Raw genomic sequence first — 16,198 nt, 5'->3', positions numbered from 1 at the left:
CAGGCTCCCTGCTGAGCAGAAAGCCTGATGTGGGACTCGATCCCAGGACCCTGGGGTCATGACCTGAGCCGAAAACAGAGGATTTAACCCACTGAGCCACTCAGGGTGCCCCAAGTTTGTGTTTTCTTAAGGAATCCATTGAAATGTTCTTAGTAGGAAGGCAATACTTTGATAGATTTGGGCTTTAGCCAATCTGACTGACTATAGTACGGAGAATGGATTGGAGTGGGCAACATGTCCATTTAAGAGGCTTTTTCTGTAACCTAGTAGAAAGATGATGGTGGAATGATAAGGAGGGCATCAGTGGTAATAGAGAAAAGTGGATGGATTTGAAATTTATTTAGAAGGTAGAACTGGTAGAATTTAGTGATTGATATGATGTATCAGGAGTGGTGATAAAAAGAAGTAAGAACAGCTTTGGAAATTAAGATGTTGAATAATGTTCAGGACATGTTGATTTGTAGGTGTCTAAAGGAAATGGAAATTTCTGGAATTTACTTTTATGAGTCTGGAACTCAGGTGGGAGGACTTGTGGAGATAGAGGTATGGGAATCATCAGTCCTGAGTTCATCCGGAGACAGTTGAGTATTGTAAGAAGATAAGATAGAACTCTGCCACATACAAAGGGAGAAAAATTCTCAACATGAAAAGGAATGGTTGAGAGGGTAAGTAAGAGGAAGGGCAAGATATTGTTGCGTTATGGAAATAAAGGGTGAATAGCATTAAAAAAAAAAAAAAGTAAATGGTTAACTCTATCAAATGTTGCTAAGAGGGATGCCTGGGTAGCTCAGTCAGTTAAGCATCTGACTCTTGATTTCAGCTCAGGTCATGATCTGAGGGTCGTGAGATCGAGTTCTACATTGGGGCTCCATACTCTGCTTATCCTAATTCCTCCCCCTACTTGTTCTCTCTCTCTCTCTATTGTAAATAAATAAAATCTTTAAAAAATGTTGCTGAGAGGTTGTATAAGATAGTAGCACTGAAGCGAGTCCTTTAGGTTTAGTAACAAGGAGGTTGACTGTAGTCTTGTGGAGAACAGTTTCAGTGGAGTGTTGGGGGAGGCATTTAATGTGTCCGCCAGTGGGTGGGAAGTGAAATAATCACAGGAATCAGACAAAATAGCATTAACACATCATTCACATAACAAGAAATACAAAGGGTCAAGAAACATAAAGAAATTCTATCTCTTTAGTAAAAACAAAAATAAAAACAAAAAACCCCACACACAAAATAAAATGAGACACTATTTTTGGCCAGTCAAGTTGGCAAAGATAGAAAATTAATATACTGTCATTCACCACTTGGTTGAAGTGTCACTTGATACAATTTTTGAAGGTCATTTGGAGACATCAGAAATTTTTAAAATGTGAATACCTTTTCAGGTCACAATTCTGTTTCCTCCTTGGTATAGAGAAGGATACATGCTCCTCATCATGCCTTTTCATTCTTGTGTTCTCTACTATCACCACATAATAGCTGTTTGGAGTTGAGAACGACAATAATTCCAAAGAGGGAAATTTTTCTCCTGTTGTTACTGCTGGTGTTTTGTATGTTCATACTCGAGTGAATGGTTTATTTGGGGTGTGCTGGGATGCCAGGTGAGATTATTAGGAGTGTTATCTGCTGGAGGACATGCCACCTCAGGCTTTTTAAAATCCAGAGTTAAGAGGGGCGCCTGGCTGGCTCATTTGGTAGAACATGCGACTCTTGATCATGAGTTCAAGCCCCACATTGGGCATGGAGCCTACTTAATTAAAAAGTAAAATTAAGGGGCGCCTGGGTGGTGCAGTCTGTTAAGCATCTGACTCTTAGTTTTGGTCTCAGGTCGTGATCTCAGGGTCGTGAGGTCAAGTCCCAGATCAAGCTCCACACTCAGCATGGAGTCTGCTTAAGATTCTCTCTCTCTCCCTCTGCACCCCCTTCCCCACACACTCTCTCTCTCAAATAAATAAATAAATAAATAAATCTTTTTAAAAAAGTAAAAATAATAAAGTACAGAGTAATAATAGAGAAAGAAGGATAAAAGTCATGCAGAGAGGCAGGCCACCCAAATAATTTTCTGCCACAATTTCTAAAGGACTCGGGATGTGTTTCCTGGCAGCAGGAGCAATAAAGGAGAAAGGAAAGCGAACAGTTCTTGAGGAATTTTTTTCTTCCAATTATCCAAATCTCACATAAGTAAAGAGATAAACTAGTTAGCAAGAGGTGTTTGTTGAAGTTAGCCTCACAAAATCAAAATAAAGCCAAAGATAAGCTCCATCAGGACAAGGATTTATGTCTGTTTCATGACTTCATTGTTACCACCTAAAGGAAAGCCTGGAAATAGTAGGTACCCAGTTTATAATGGTTGAAAGTAGAAAGAACACTGAATGGGAAATTTGATAAGCTACAAAACCAGAGGAGTGAAGTGTGGATTGCTGACAGTTTGTTGAAGTTTATCTCTTTCATCTTGCTCTTATTTAACAACAAACACAAAATCTCGAGGCATCTGACTGCGGTTGTTTCTTTGTTTTCTTCTTTCCTTCTTCCAGAATGAGAAAGCATTAACTAGAAATCAAAATGGCTTTGCAGATAGATGGTGATTTTAAACTAATTTTGTCATTTGCTGTTTGGAGAGAGGAGAAGGGAGAACATTATCCAGTCACGAAGCTTGTGTTAACATTAATTGGTGATTATTGCAATGTGCACTGCAGTTTTTACTTTTTCTAAAATGCAACCATCTGATTAGTTAGCTCCATTTGGAGGAGAGGCAGTCACAATTACAGAAATAGGAGAAATGAAAGTGTTTTCAACAAGTTGCGTAAGAATACAGTTTCTTAAGGGTTGTTTTTTGTTTTTGTTTTTGTTTAAAAAATATTCCTTTTATAGCAAAATTGGATATAGGAACCCTTCAAGTGTACATGGAGGAAATTACAGTACTTTTTGATTATCTCTTGGCTCTCACCTTTTTCTCCTATACCTCATAATTCTATTTAAATAATAATAGTTTCCATACGAAAACTTTCACTGTTGTAAAGCCAAGAAGACGGGGACTTGATGCAACGGTTAGCAATGCGGTTGTATGATTAACAGCAAAAAGAAAAAATCTATGCTGACTTTTTGGACTCTGATTGCCAGCATTCTATAGTTCAAACTGTTGACTTCTTGAAATGATTGATGGTTTGAATTTTCTTGATGCTAGACTCTAGTGGTTTTCTGCCTACACCTTTGGCTTCTTTCCTTCTCTCTTGTGTGTAGATTCATCTTATGCTACTACCTAGCCAGTTTTAGAATCTCTTCTCTCACTCTGTGCTCTTTCTTTTGGAGATCTTATTTGAATTGCCACCTTACTCCGATGACCTAAAATTTTATCTCTAACACAGGTTATTCTCTTCAAGCTACCTACATAATGTATCTTCTTATTCTAAAGGCAGTCAAACTCACCATGTTCAAAAATAAGATTAAAATTTACCTCTCCAAATAATGGTCTCTACCAAACATGTCAAGCCAAAGTCATCTCTGATACCTGTCTCCTCTCCTTTCCTTGCCCCATCCAATCTGTCACTAACTCTCCCCATTTCTTCTCTTACTATCTCTCAGCTCTGTTTCTCTTTGGCTCTACCACCAGTAGTCTAGTGCAGTTTACACTCACTCACCTTCAAAGCCTTCTAAATTATCTTCCTGCATCCACCTTTGCCCCATTTCAATCCGTTTTCTGCAGTGCAGCCATTTCAAAATACAGATATGAACATGTAATTCTCTGATCTTGAGAAAAGTTTAGAAGTTTTAACAAGACCTAGAAAGCTTTGAATGATCTGAACTGTTCTCACCCTCTTCAGTGTCCTCTCACCTGGTGCTTGCTTTAGCTCTTTGTGCCCCAACTGCACTGGCCTTCCTTTAAGAGACCTGCCTCGTCTCTCTATGCTACATCCTGCCACAGGACCTTTGAACATGCTTTTGTCTTGGCTAGGAATGCACTTGCTTCATTTTGTCTGGTCAGCTCACACTTATCATTCACATCCAAACTTATTTTTCTTTAAGAAAGATATTTATGACTTCCTTGACTTGTCAGTTCTCCGTAGCTTACATTGTCCTATTCCACTGTGTGTCTCTTTATTATGCTTGTCACATGGGTGTGTGGCTGGGGAGGGTGGGAGCTCCCAGCTGGCCAGGACAGTGGCAGGGTGGAAGGTGCTGTCATCTGGATGGGGGGGCAAGCTTTTGCTTTTCCTTTGTGTCCTCACACGTTGTCTCTGGGAAGGAATTCCCTCGGCTTTAGGAAGCACCAGGCTGCTGCTTTTACTTATGATTCAACCCCATTTTGTACTTACTGTTCCTTGACTATGTTCTATACTTTTCCAACTTGATGCTCACTCTGCAGGGTAGAGCCACCTCTTCCTTTTCCATCTGTAAAGATGCTACTTTCTCAATAATAATAATAATAATAATCAGAATGTTTTGCTAGTCACTTACTTTGTGCAAGGCTACCTCTATTTTGCCACTCAATTCTCACAACAATCCTGTTTTGTACATGCTAGTATTAACTCCATTTTACAGATGAGGTAACTGAGGCTCCAAGAGGCTAAGCAACAGCATCCACCACAAAGTGTGGAACTGTAGGAGCTAGAGTTTGTGCGGAGACACCTGACAAAACTGGTTTCTCATGATATTTTCTACTTGGTGAAAAGACACCTCAGTCATAAAGGCTTTTTTGATGCACTCAACAAGATGTGATCTCTTTTTGCAACTTTCTCTGCCTTGTGTGTATACTTCTTTTATGGTGATTATCATATTCTGTGCTTTATTATGAATATGTGTATTCCCATGAAGCAGATAATAAGGCCTTTGAGGACAAAGACTATATCTACTCACCATGCTCTACCCTTGAAAGACTTTAGGATAAAAAGTTAGTCAACCTCTATTATGTAAGAAGGTTGAACCAATCAGTAGTTGCAAATTTTTTAAATAAAGATTTTATTTATTTATTTATTTGAGAGAGAGAGCATGAGCAGGGTAAGGGAGAGGGTGAGGGAGAAGCAGACTCCCCGCTGAACAGGGTGCTCGATGCAGGCTCCATCCCAGGAACCTGGAATCATGACCTGAGCTGAAGAGGGTTATGACCTGAGCTGAAGGCAGACACTTAACTGACTGAGCCATCCAGGTGGCCCAGTAGTTGCAAATTCAAATGAGTATAGGGTTAAGAATGTAACAAATGACTGAGATGGCCCATTTGGCTTTGATATACTGAAGAACACAGCCCTATCTGGAGGGAATAGCAGCTGTTTGGTTCCTCTTGATTGTGATCACACTGAATTGTGTGTTGCCTTGTGTTGCCAGTTCTTTTGATTTTTCAAGAGAATTCAGAAATCTGGATTTTTCTTTTTTCTTTTTCTTTTTTAAAAGGTTTTATTTTTAAGTAATCTCCACACCCATCGTGGGGCTTGAACTCACAACCCCAAGATCAAGAGTCACATGTTTCATCAACTGAGCCAGCCAGGTGCCCTAGAAATCAGGATTTTTAGATAAATAAAGTGATATCTCCTGCTTTTTAAGTGTTGGGAAAATTAAAACATAGACTAGACTGATACAGGGTAGCTCAAGGCCAATGACTTGTAGATAATGTTTCTGCTCTTCCTTTGAGCTCTTTTTTTTTTTTAAGATTTTATTTATTTATCTGACAGAGAAGGAGAGAGCACAAGCAGGGGGAGCACCAGACAGAGGAAGAGAGAGAAGTGGGCTCCTAGCTAAGCAAGGAGCCCAACACGGGACTTGATCCCAGGACCCTGGGATCATGACCTAAGCCAAAGGCAGCCTCCTAACCAACTGAGATACCAAGGCATCCCTCTCTTCAAGCTCTTATTGTATACAATAATGATTCTATGTAAATGAATATTCTAATACTATCAAATGTCTTCTAGAAATCATTGCTATTGTGAGAAGTATCTTCTACAATGTTTGAGAGTAGGAAGAAAGAGAGAGAAGAAATATCAAACCCCCAAGGTTTCACTAATGTTTTGGAAGAACATACATATATTTGAAAGAACAGTATCTGAGTGCCCGTTCTATAATTATCTGTGTGTGTATTTATAAGCATAGATGAGATGTAATTTGCATATGTATAATTGAATATGCATATATTTATTTTATATACAGAATCTACAGATTTACATTACATTTTACATTTATGCAAATTTACACTTGGATTTACCAAATATGTAGATTTATGTTAGAGATTTTTGAAAAATTAAAAAAGGCTCAGATTCAATTTTAGCTGAAAAGGGTTGAAAACTGGACAGTGATCTCATCGCTTTGATAATCCAATTCCCTAAACTAGCCAGACCTTGGAAAATGAGCAGCTTAACCATGTTTGTGCCTGTGCTAGAATTTGAAATGACTGTTTAATCTGTTTTGGTCCTAACTTGTATAGTAAGAATATTTTTGAGAAGCTACATGTTGATGGGAATGAAAATGAACTAGATCAGTCACCTTCAGTACATGCAAACTAGAAACTCTTTTCAAGTTAAGCTCTATTGCAAGAGTTGAGTTTCTCTGGTCACCAGAGTCTTATACTGAAAAACAGTCTAGATCAACATCTAAAAATAGGTGTAAAAAGCCTATTGTGGACGTGGCCCAGCATGAAATACTGTGGGAATATTGAAGAAAGGTAACATGTTCAAGGAGTCGAAGTTTGGTCAGTCTTGAGCAAGAATGTAAATATTTGGCACTATTTTGTTAGGTTTTAGTGATTTCCTTCCTGGATTGGTTTTAGAAATAGGCTAGACATTAATCAAGAAGATGCTCAGTTTCTTTCCAATTTGTTGATGCTTTATGTTACAATTTCTTTGGGGGTAAGAGTATTGTCTTAAAAGCACATAACTTCAAACTTCCTTCTTTTAGAGTTTCTTCTAGGTTGCAGGTTGCATTTTTAGCACAAAAGTAAATAGAGTTGGTTATATATTAGCCGGAGGAATGACTACAGGAAAAGAACATAATATAATCCCCTTGACGTTCTGTAGATTAGAGAATGTTGGAGCTGGAAAGGACTTTAGCAGTTCCTTAGCAGTTGTCTTACCCTCTTGGGGAGTTAGATTAGATATCTCCAAGACCCTTCATAGCTCATTTGTCAAATAGGGCAGCGGAGGCCCAGGGTCAGAGTTTATATTTACTGTGGATCAATCTTTCAGGGGAAAGGGAGTTGACTCTTAAAATACCAAAATGAGTTCATCTGAACCCATGAAAAATTTGCAACAATTTATGTGGTATTCCAAATAAATGGGGCAGAATAGGTCTAGTATTTGAGATTCTAGAAATAAAAATTTTCTAGCACATCTCTTTCTTTAATCATAAATTCTAACATATCTTGTGCATCTCTATAGAAAGAAGCAAACCAATTAAACAGAAGCGCCTAGCTCAGTGCTAAGTTCATTGCAGGCTTTCAACCCATATGTGTTCAGTGACCAGAGGCAGTGATGCTCACCATAGATTTCTATTTAGTTTTTCATGTTTCTAATCTAGATGTCTCACTACTAGCAGTGGAAGTAACTTCGTGATATTCAGAGTATATTTTCTTTGACCTAAGGCTATAACTCTTTTTTGAGGCACAAACTAATTGAACAATTCATTTTGGTATTTTTTTAAATCATGAAACTGCGGCAAAAGGGATATCTGACTGCTATATAATTTTGTCAGATATATGAAGAGAAAAAGCAATTATTTGCCTGGATTTTATGTCCTATTAAAATTAAATAAATGCATAAAATACATAAATAAAACCTCATTGAATGTTGGAATGTCAGGGAAGAGAATGAAATTTGTGTCTATTATTCTCATTTGTTCAGCACAGCTGAGAATAGGAAACTGGTGCTATTAAGTTTTAATCTTTCTCCTTTCACATCAGAACACTCATATATATGATTTTTTAAAAATTCAGTGGGGAAACTGTATGTACTTTAATAATAATTGCTACTAAATTGATAGTATTTCATATGAGCCATTTAAAAATTATGAACTTTGCTTTTATGTTCATCTTTCCCATAACTGCCGGGATAATCTCTTACCAATAGTATTTTCATTATATTCGTCTCTTACTCAAAAACCTATAGAGAATGCCTATAGCTTTAGTGTTGTTAGTAGGAGTTGTGGAGACAGAAGTTCTGGGTCTGATTCTCTACTTTTTGCTGGCCGTGTGGCTTTGGGAATGCCATTTTTTCCCTCTGAGGCTCAGTTTTCTTATAAACAAAGTGGGGAAATACTTACAAACGATAATATTGTTGTGAGGGATACGTGAGAAAATGTTTGAAGCTCTTCGCAGAGCACCTAGCCTGAGGTAAGCCCTGGTGTATACTAGGTATTCAGTAACTATTGATTTAATTAGCTCATAGCTATCTAATGCTTAGAAGATAACCTGCAAATTTTTCACCCTACCCTGTAAGAACTGGCTCCCATATTTATCCCAGGCACCAACACTCTTAGTTTGTTATGGCTTAGTTAGGATAGGTCCCTTTGTTTTGGCCAGACTGATTTCCTTTCTGCCCTTATACACTACTCAGCTTCTCGGTCCCATGCTTGCACTGTTTTCATTACCCCACAGAAAGTGCCCTTCACTCTTCAATGCCACCGTATTTCAATTACTTTTGTAATCTTGCACGAAACTCACCTTTTCCAGGAAATTGCCCAATTAACCCCATTTGACTTAGGTCTCACCATTATTCTGGTTCATCTCAGCACTCACGTAATCAGTCTGTATAATCCTCTGCACCTGCAAGCATACAGTTTTGCCTTGTTCTTAATTCATTTTCTGTGTATTTTGCTCCTTCTCCAGCCAGTTTGAAAGCTCTTCAGTGGCAATAAGGAATGCATCTCCTATTTTGTTTGCAACAACACCCTTTCCCATATTACCCTTGGCCTCTAGTTTCAAGAAAGTTGCAAATTTTGCTGAATAAATGAATCAGTGGTATTTCATGAAATTGCATTTTGCAGCTATGGAAAGCCAAACATCAAGTGGATGCAATTTCATGCTTATGATCTAAAGCAGCCAACCGGGTGTTCTGACAATGAACAGATATTTGTGATTATTTTTATATTTTCTGCAATGAGGTAGAAAGAGCACACTTCATTATGTGACCGCAGGACAGTGGTTAGCCTAGCATATGACATCACAAAATGTTCTACGGAATGAGTCTACAGAATGAGTCTACAATTTAAAATAATGATATAGCTGTGTGACCTTGGGCGATTAACCTTTCAGGTGCTTTGTAAAACATCTGTAAAATAAATGAGGGGTTAGATTCTGTTATCTCTGTCTGCTCTCAGTTCTATCATTTTCAGGTTTTTAAATCATATACTATGGCCTCAGTTGGTAGTGTGGCAGTGTGTATATGATGTGAATGGTTACTAAGTGATATCTATCTCAGTGGTCATCGACTGGTGCCCTTTGAGGGTGCCAAGTATATATTAAATATATATCGCTTTTGTCTTGGGCAGATGACATTTGTGATCTATTTCCTAAGAAACCACATGGTCCTAGGGCTAAGATAAACAAGATTCAGTATTTTCTAGCAGGCTATGGACTCTGAAAAACAATCTGAGGGGTTTGAAGGGGCGGGGGGTGGGAGGTCGGGGTACCAGGTGGTGGGTATTATAGAGGGCATGGATTGTATGGAGCACTGGGTGTGGTGAAAAAATAATGAATACTGTTTTTCTGAAAATAAATAAATTAATTTAATTAAAAAAGAAGAAGAAGAAGAAGAAAAAAAGAATGAAGAGGGAAAGAGAACCAGAAGAGGTTTTAATTCAAGAATAGATGGAGGCTTAGGGAAAACAGGGTCAGAATTTGCTTTACCAATAAGGAGAAGTTATCTTTCCCCATTCTCTCGCTCCCATTCACTCACTACACCCCAGAGAACCACCCTCCCCAAGGAAGAATTTACCATTCACTAGAATTCAAAATATCCTAAAAATTCCTATTTTTTAAAAGATTTTATTTATTTATTTCTTTGACAGAGAAAGATCACAAGTAGGCAGAGAGAGAGAGAGAGAGTGAGAGAGAGGAGGAAGCAGGCTCCCTGCTGAGCAGAGAACCTGACGTGGGTGGGGCTCAATCCCAGGACCCTGAGATCATGACCTGAGCCACCCAGGAGCCCCAAATTCCTATTTTTAAGCACATAATCTTTTTTTAAACATGTAAAGGGGTGTCTGGGTGGCTCAGTGAATTAAGTGTCTGCCTTTGGCTCATGTCATGATTCTGGAGTCCCAGGATTGAGTCCCATGTCTGGCTCCCTGCTCAGTGGGGAGCCTGCTTCTCCTTCTGTCCTTCCCCCTGCTCGTGATCTCTCATCTCTCTCAAATAAATAAATAAATAAATAAATAAATAAATAAATAAATAAATACAATCTTTTCTTAAAAAAGAGAAAGCATGTAAAAATTTTATTAACACAGGAAAGTACTGAAGGACATGTAAATTTATCCCAATGAATATAAATCCTTTGCAAAACTGCCAGTGCCCTAGGTTAAGGAGATTAAAGAACCAGAAGAGAATTGTGAGGAATTTATTCCCCAACACCAACCCAGAACTAAAAGATAGGTTATATTGACCAGCCTAGTTTCATTAAAACATTTGTTTCTAATGACTGAGTGAAAATTACTTATTTGAAAACATTGTCTTTCAAACCATGCACTTTAAAAAAAAAAAAAAACAAGAAGTCTATGTAATTACAAAATTATGTTTTTCCCGAAAATAGATATCATTTCAATGAGTAATGAGTAAACAGAGAATATATATTGAATAAGAGTAAACCTTCCATAATGAGAATCAGTTTTGGAGTTTTGTCATGTTACAATAACCTGACCTGGCTTCTCAGAGCTTGGCCGTTTATGCAGCACACCAAGCATCTAGTTCTTCAAGATATGATATGAATGATCTAAATGGATTATATTTATGTATCCCTCACACATAAAATAATCACAGAGACATGTTGTTGTACCCACATGACTTGACAAATGGGGCCCAAAGGAAACTGAGAAGCAACCTGAGAAATTTGTCTAAGGGTGTTTTACAGCATCAAAGGGGCTACATAAGCCTTCTACCAAGACTGGAAAAAAAAAGAACAAGTCACTGTGAGGTCAAGAGTATGTATAGTGAGAGGGAAGCTGGAAGGTAAAGGGTTGCTGGAAGCATAAGGGATAGAGGTCAGATAATAGGATATTGGAGTTAAGGATTTCTGATGCAGAGCAGTTCTGGTGATGGCAAGGTCTAGAGGGGCTTCCACGGCTGTGAGTGGGTAGAGAGAAGTGAAGGTCAATGTCACAGGTGTTGAGGTTAAGACTTATACATGTAGGGTGTTAGTGGACTGACTGTCCATAGGGATCTTTATTTAAGTATCTTTTATTAAGTATCTTTTCAGAAACAGAAGAGATACATTTAGGCAAGGGGGGGTTGGTTCTCTGGTAGCTAATGATAAGGGAATTATCTTTAGGAAGCCTTCCTTTCCTCATTTTTCTATCATTTTTTGGAGTAAGAATAGGCTTCCAGTTATAGATGAAAATAAAATAGACTCAGAAATTCAATAATTTGTCTGCTGTCATAGAGCTAGTGAGTGGTAAAGCTAGGATTCAAAACAAGCTCTGTCATAGTTGTAGTTCTGCTACGGCTGTGTAAGTTGACTACAGCCCATCCTTCTGGCTGATCGTGACAGAAAAATATGGAAAAATACAAAACCTGCTATTTGAGGACTCTAAAAAGTTAATAGAAGCCGTAAGGTTATGGAGTGGGGTCAAAACTTGGAGAAGTGACCTGCATGGGGGTGAGTTTCCATTTTTTCCCCTGGTGCTCCTTTGTGCCTAGAGTGGATCGCAGTAACGTAGTGGTGTTGGAAATAAAACTCTGATAGAGAGATCATGAACTTTCTGGCCGGAAGAACAAAGGATAGGAGCACCACAAATCTGGATAGTGTGGGAGGAATCACAGTAGGAGAGAGCTGGAGAAGAGGCCTCTTAATTGTGTATAAGTCTCAGCCAGACTCCTGAGCATAGGATGGACCATAATTAGCCGAGCAAAGGCTTTGAGGATTGGAGTGAGATTACAATCATCCACACAAGTCTCACATCAACCCTGAACAATATACCTGCATAGTACAAATCCAAATAAGCAGAGCACCTTCTTAAAGAAAGAAAACAAGATTTAATTTTTGACAACTTTATCGAGGTATTCTTTACATACGTACGATTTATCTGTTTTAAGTTTAAAATTCAGTGATTTTTTTTTTAAATTGAAATCAAGGAACATTTCTATCACCACAGTAAGATGTCTTGTTTCTGTTTACTGTTAAACTCTGTTCTCAACTCCAGCCCCTGAAAACCACTAATCTATTTTTTTTTTTTGTTCTCTGTAGGTTTCCATTTTCTGGACATTTCATATAAATGGAATCATACAATATGTGGTCTTTTGCATCTGGCTATTTTCACTTAACATGTTTTTGATGTCCATCCATATTATAGCATGTATGCATATTTTGTTTCTTTTTTAAGGATGAAAAGAATTCATTGTATGGTTATTCCACATTCAAAACTAAGATTTGAGCTACTACCCATGTAAGGCAAGACAGAATATATGGTCTAAACCTAACAGGGTGATTACCCAAGAAAACAAAACAAAACAAAACAAAAGTTAACATTCTCCAAAAAGCCCAGAAGTCTCAGGACTTTGAGTCTAAACAACTTAATAGTCAAAATATCTGAGTGACTATGTATACTAGATGTATTAAGAGCCTGGAAAATATGACCAATCCTCAAAGGAAAAGACAATCAGCAAATGCAAACCTTGAGAAAACCCAGATGTTGGAATTATCAGACAAAGTATTTAAAACATCAGTTATACCTCGGCTCCATGAAGTTAAGGAAAAAACACTTGAATGGATAGATATTCTCAGCAGAGAAATAAAACATACATAAAAAAGAACCATAATGGAAAATTTAGAACTAAAAACTACAACATTTGAAATGAAAAAATTACCATCTGGACTCAATAGTAGACTAGAGATGACAGAGGATAGAACTAGTAACTAGAAAAATAGGTCAATAAAAGAAATACTGTATGATTTCATTTATGGTTTTTTTTTTTTTTAAGATTTTACTTATGCGGCCCCTGGGTGGCTCAGTCGGTTAAGTGCCTGCCTTCTGTGTAGGTCATGATCCTGGAGTCCCAGGATCCAGCATGGCATTGGTGTCCCAGTTCAGCAGGGAGTCTGCTTCTCCCGCTGTCCCTCACCCCACTCGTGCTCTCTCTCGCTCTCTCGCTCTCTCAAAAAAATAAATAAAAAACATCTTTTTAAAAAGTGGTAAAATACTGACACTAAACAGATTGCGAAAGTTTAGTGTATATATTGTAATTTCTACTGAAGTTATGAAAAATATAATTCAAGGGAAAACAGCAAACAAGCGAATATATTAACGGAAATAGAATAGTAAGAAAAATGTCCAGCCAATTTAAAAGAAAGCAGGAAAGGGGTTAGACAAGGGTACAGACAGTGGGGACAAGCAACAACAAATACTGTCATAGATCTAAGTCCAATCATGACAACAATTACATGGAGTGTTAAAACTCTAAACACAAATTAAAAGGCAGAAATTGAAATTAAATTATAAAAGACCCAATTACATGCTGTCTGCAAGAAATATACTTTAAATATAAAGGCATATATAGGCTAAAAGTAAAATGATGGAGCCATCTGACTGTGAGACAGCAGCAGCTGGAGCCACGTGATCCTGTGCTGGGGACCAGGCCGAGACCTGGCAATGGAGCCTTGCCAGGCCCTGTGCCCTTTGCCGCTGTGCTTCTCGCCCTGTGCTTTCAGTGGAGGTACTGTATTGGTAATCGCAGGAGGAGATTTTTCAGTTGTTGCTTCTGACACTTGATTGAGTGATGGGCTTTTAATTTGCACCTGGGATGGCCCCAGGTATTACAAATTAGCAGACACAACAGTCCCTGGATGCAGCGGTTTTCATGGAGACTGTCTTACCTTGACCAAGATTACTGAAGCAAGACTAAAGACATGTAAGCATTCTAATAACAAGACCAGGACTACAGGGGCAGTTGCTGCAATGCTGTCCACCACCCTCCATTCAAGACCATTCTTTCTATATTATGTTTACTACATCATATGGGAACTGGATGAAGAAGGGAAAGGAGCTGTGTACGACTTTGACCTGGTCTGATTCTACCACTGAGACTCTTTCAAGGCTGGAGGCTCAGCAAATGCCATGCTACAGCCCCTGCTTGACCACCAGGTTGGTTTTAAGAGCAGGCAGAATATGGACCATGTCCCACTGTCCTTGGACAGAGTCATGCATCTTGTGAAAGATGTCTTCACTTCTGTGGTGGAGAGGGATGGTTTTACTGGGGATGCGCTCATATCTGCATCATGACTAAGGAGGGCAGCAGGGAGGGGACTGTTACCCTGTGGAAGGATTGAGCTGCGTGTTATTATCATTAATCACTTTAAAACTGGTTAGTTTTGGGGCGCCTGGGTGGCTCAGTGGGTTAAGCCTCTGCCTTCAGCTCAGGTCATGATGATCCCAAGGTCCTGGGACCAAGCCCTGCATCAGACTCTGCTCAGTGGAGAGCCTGCTTCCCCTCTCTCTCTGCCTCCCTCTCTGCCTACTTGTGATCTCTCTCTGTCAAATAAATAAATACAATCTTTTAAAAAAACTGGTTAATTTTGTATCTTGGAACTATCCAACTCATTTCTTTTATTAAAAAGTAAAGCCTGAAGTAATAAATAAAGTAAAATGATGAAAAAAAATATACAGTGCAAATAATAATTGAAAAAATGCCGTGGTGGCTATGTTAATATCAGACAAAGGAAACTTCAGAGCAATACCTATTACCAGGAATGAAGAAGGAGCTAATTATGAAAGAATTAGTTCACCAAGACATAACACTCCTAAATGCATATGCAGCTTACAACAGATCTTCAAAAGACACCTGATAGAAAGTAATATAAATGAAAGAGGAAATAGACAAATACACAAATGTATATGGTGACTTTGATACAGGTATTTCAGTAATTGATAGAAGAATTAGAACGGAGATGAATATGAATATAGAAAGCCGAAACGATACTGTCCCCAGCTTGAATTAATTTTATCAAGTACCCATGGGACATATTCTGGGCCGGAAACAAACCTTAAAATCGTTAATGGAAGTCGTACAAAGTACTTTTGCTGACCATAATGATATTAAACTAGATAGTAATAACAGAGACAAAATAATATATTGAAAATCCTCTAATATTTGGAAAAAATTACTAAATAACCAGTGAATTATTAGTAAAGACCAAGGGAAATTAGAATATATTTTAACTGAAATTAAATGTAAATTGTAACATTTGTGAGACTCATCTAATGTAGTTGTTCAAGGGAAGTGTGTGGCACTAAATGCATGTTTCAGAATAGAAAAAGGTTTCAAAGTGGGGGTCTAAGCATTCACCTTAAGTAATTAGTAAAGCAAATTAAATTCAAAGAAAACAGAAGGAAGGAAATGGTAAAGATAAGAACAGAAATTAATGAAATTGAAAACACAAACAATTGAGAAAATCAATGAAACTAAAAGGCTTATCCTTGAAAATTTTCAGTAAAACTGATAAATCTGTAACAACACTAACAAAAAATTGAGTGAAGACGGATTTCCAAAATGAAGACAATATATGCATGTAAATCTGAAAACTTAAATTGAACCAATTATTTTTTTCTCTATCTATTGATTTATTTATTTGTTCATTTATTTATTTTTAATTTAATTTTTTCATGTTCCAAGATTCATTGTTTATGCACCACACCCAGTGCTCCATGCAACATGGGTGTTCCTTAATATCCACCACCAGGCTCACCCGTCCCCCCACCATCCCCTCCAAAAACCTCGGTTTGTTTCTGAGTCCACAGTCTCTCATCATTCATCTCCCCTTTCTATTTTCCCCAATTCCCTTTCTGTTTCCTTCTCCTAATGTCCTTCATGCTATTCCTTATGCTCCACAAGTAAGTGACACCATATGATAATTGACTTTCTCTGCTTGACTTATTTCACTCAGCATAATCTCCTCCAGTCCCATCCATGTTGATACAAAAGTTGGGTATTCATCCTTTCTGAATGCTGTGTAATATTCCATTGTATATATGGACCATATATTTATTCATTTGTCTGTCAAAGGGCATCTTGGCTCTTTCC

General features: G+C 38.0%; 1 pseudogene; it reads left to right on the top strand.

The window, feature by feature from the left end:
• Nucleotides 1–8,270: 8,270 nt before the first annotated feature.
• On the top strand, nucleotides 8,271–14,595 carry LOC132007030 (proteasome subunit beta type-1-like; annotated as a pseudogene).
• Nucleotides 14,596–16,198: the final 1,603 nt, after the last annotated feature.

The sequence above is a fragment of the Mustela nigripes genome, chromosome X, assembly GCF_022355385.1.
Source record: "Mustela nigripes isolate SB6536 chromosome X, MUSNIG.SB6536, whole genome shotgun sequence".
In the NCBI taxonomy this organism is placed as follows: domain Eukaryota; kingdom Metazoa; phylum Chordata; class Mammalia; order Carnivora; family Mustelidae; genus Mustela; species Mustela nigripes.
This window is presented reverse-complemented; position numbering and strand designations above follow the sequence as displayed.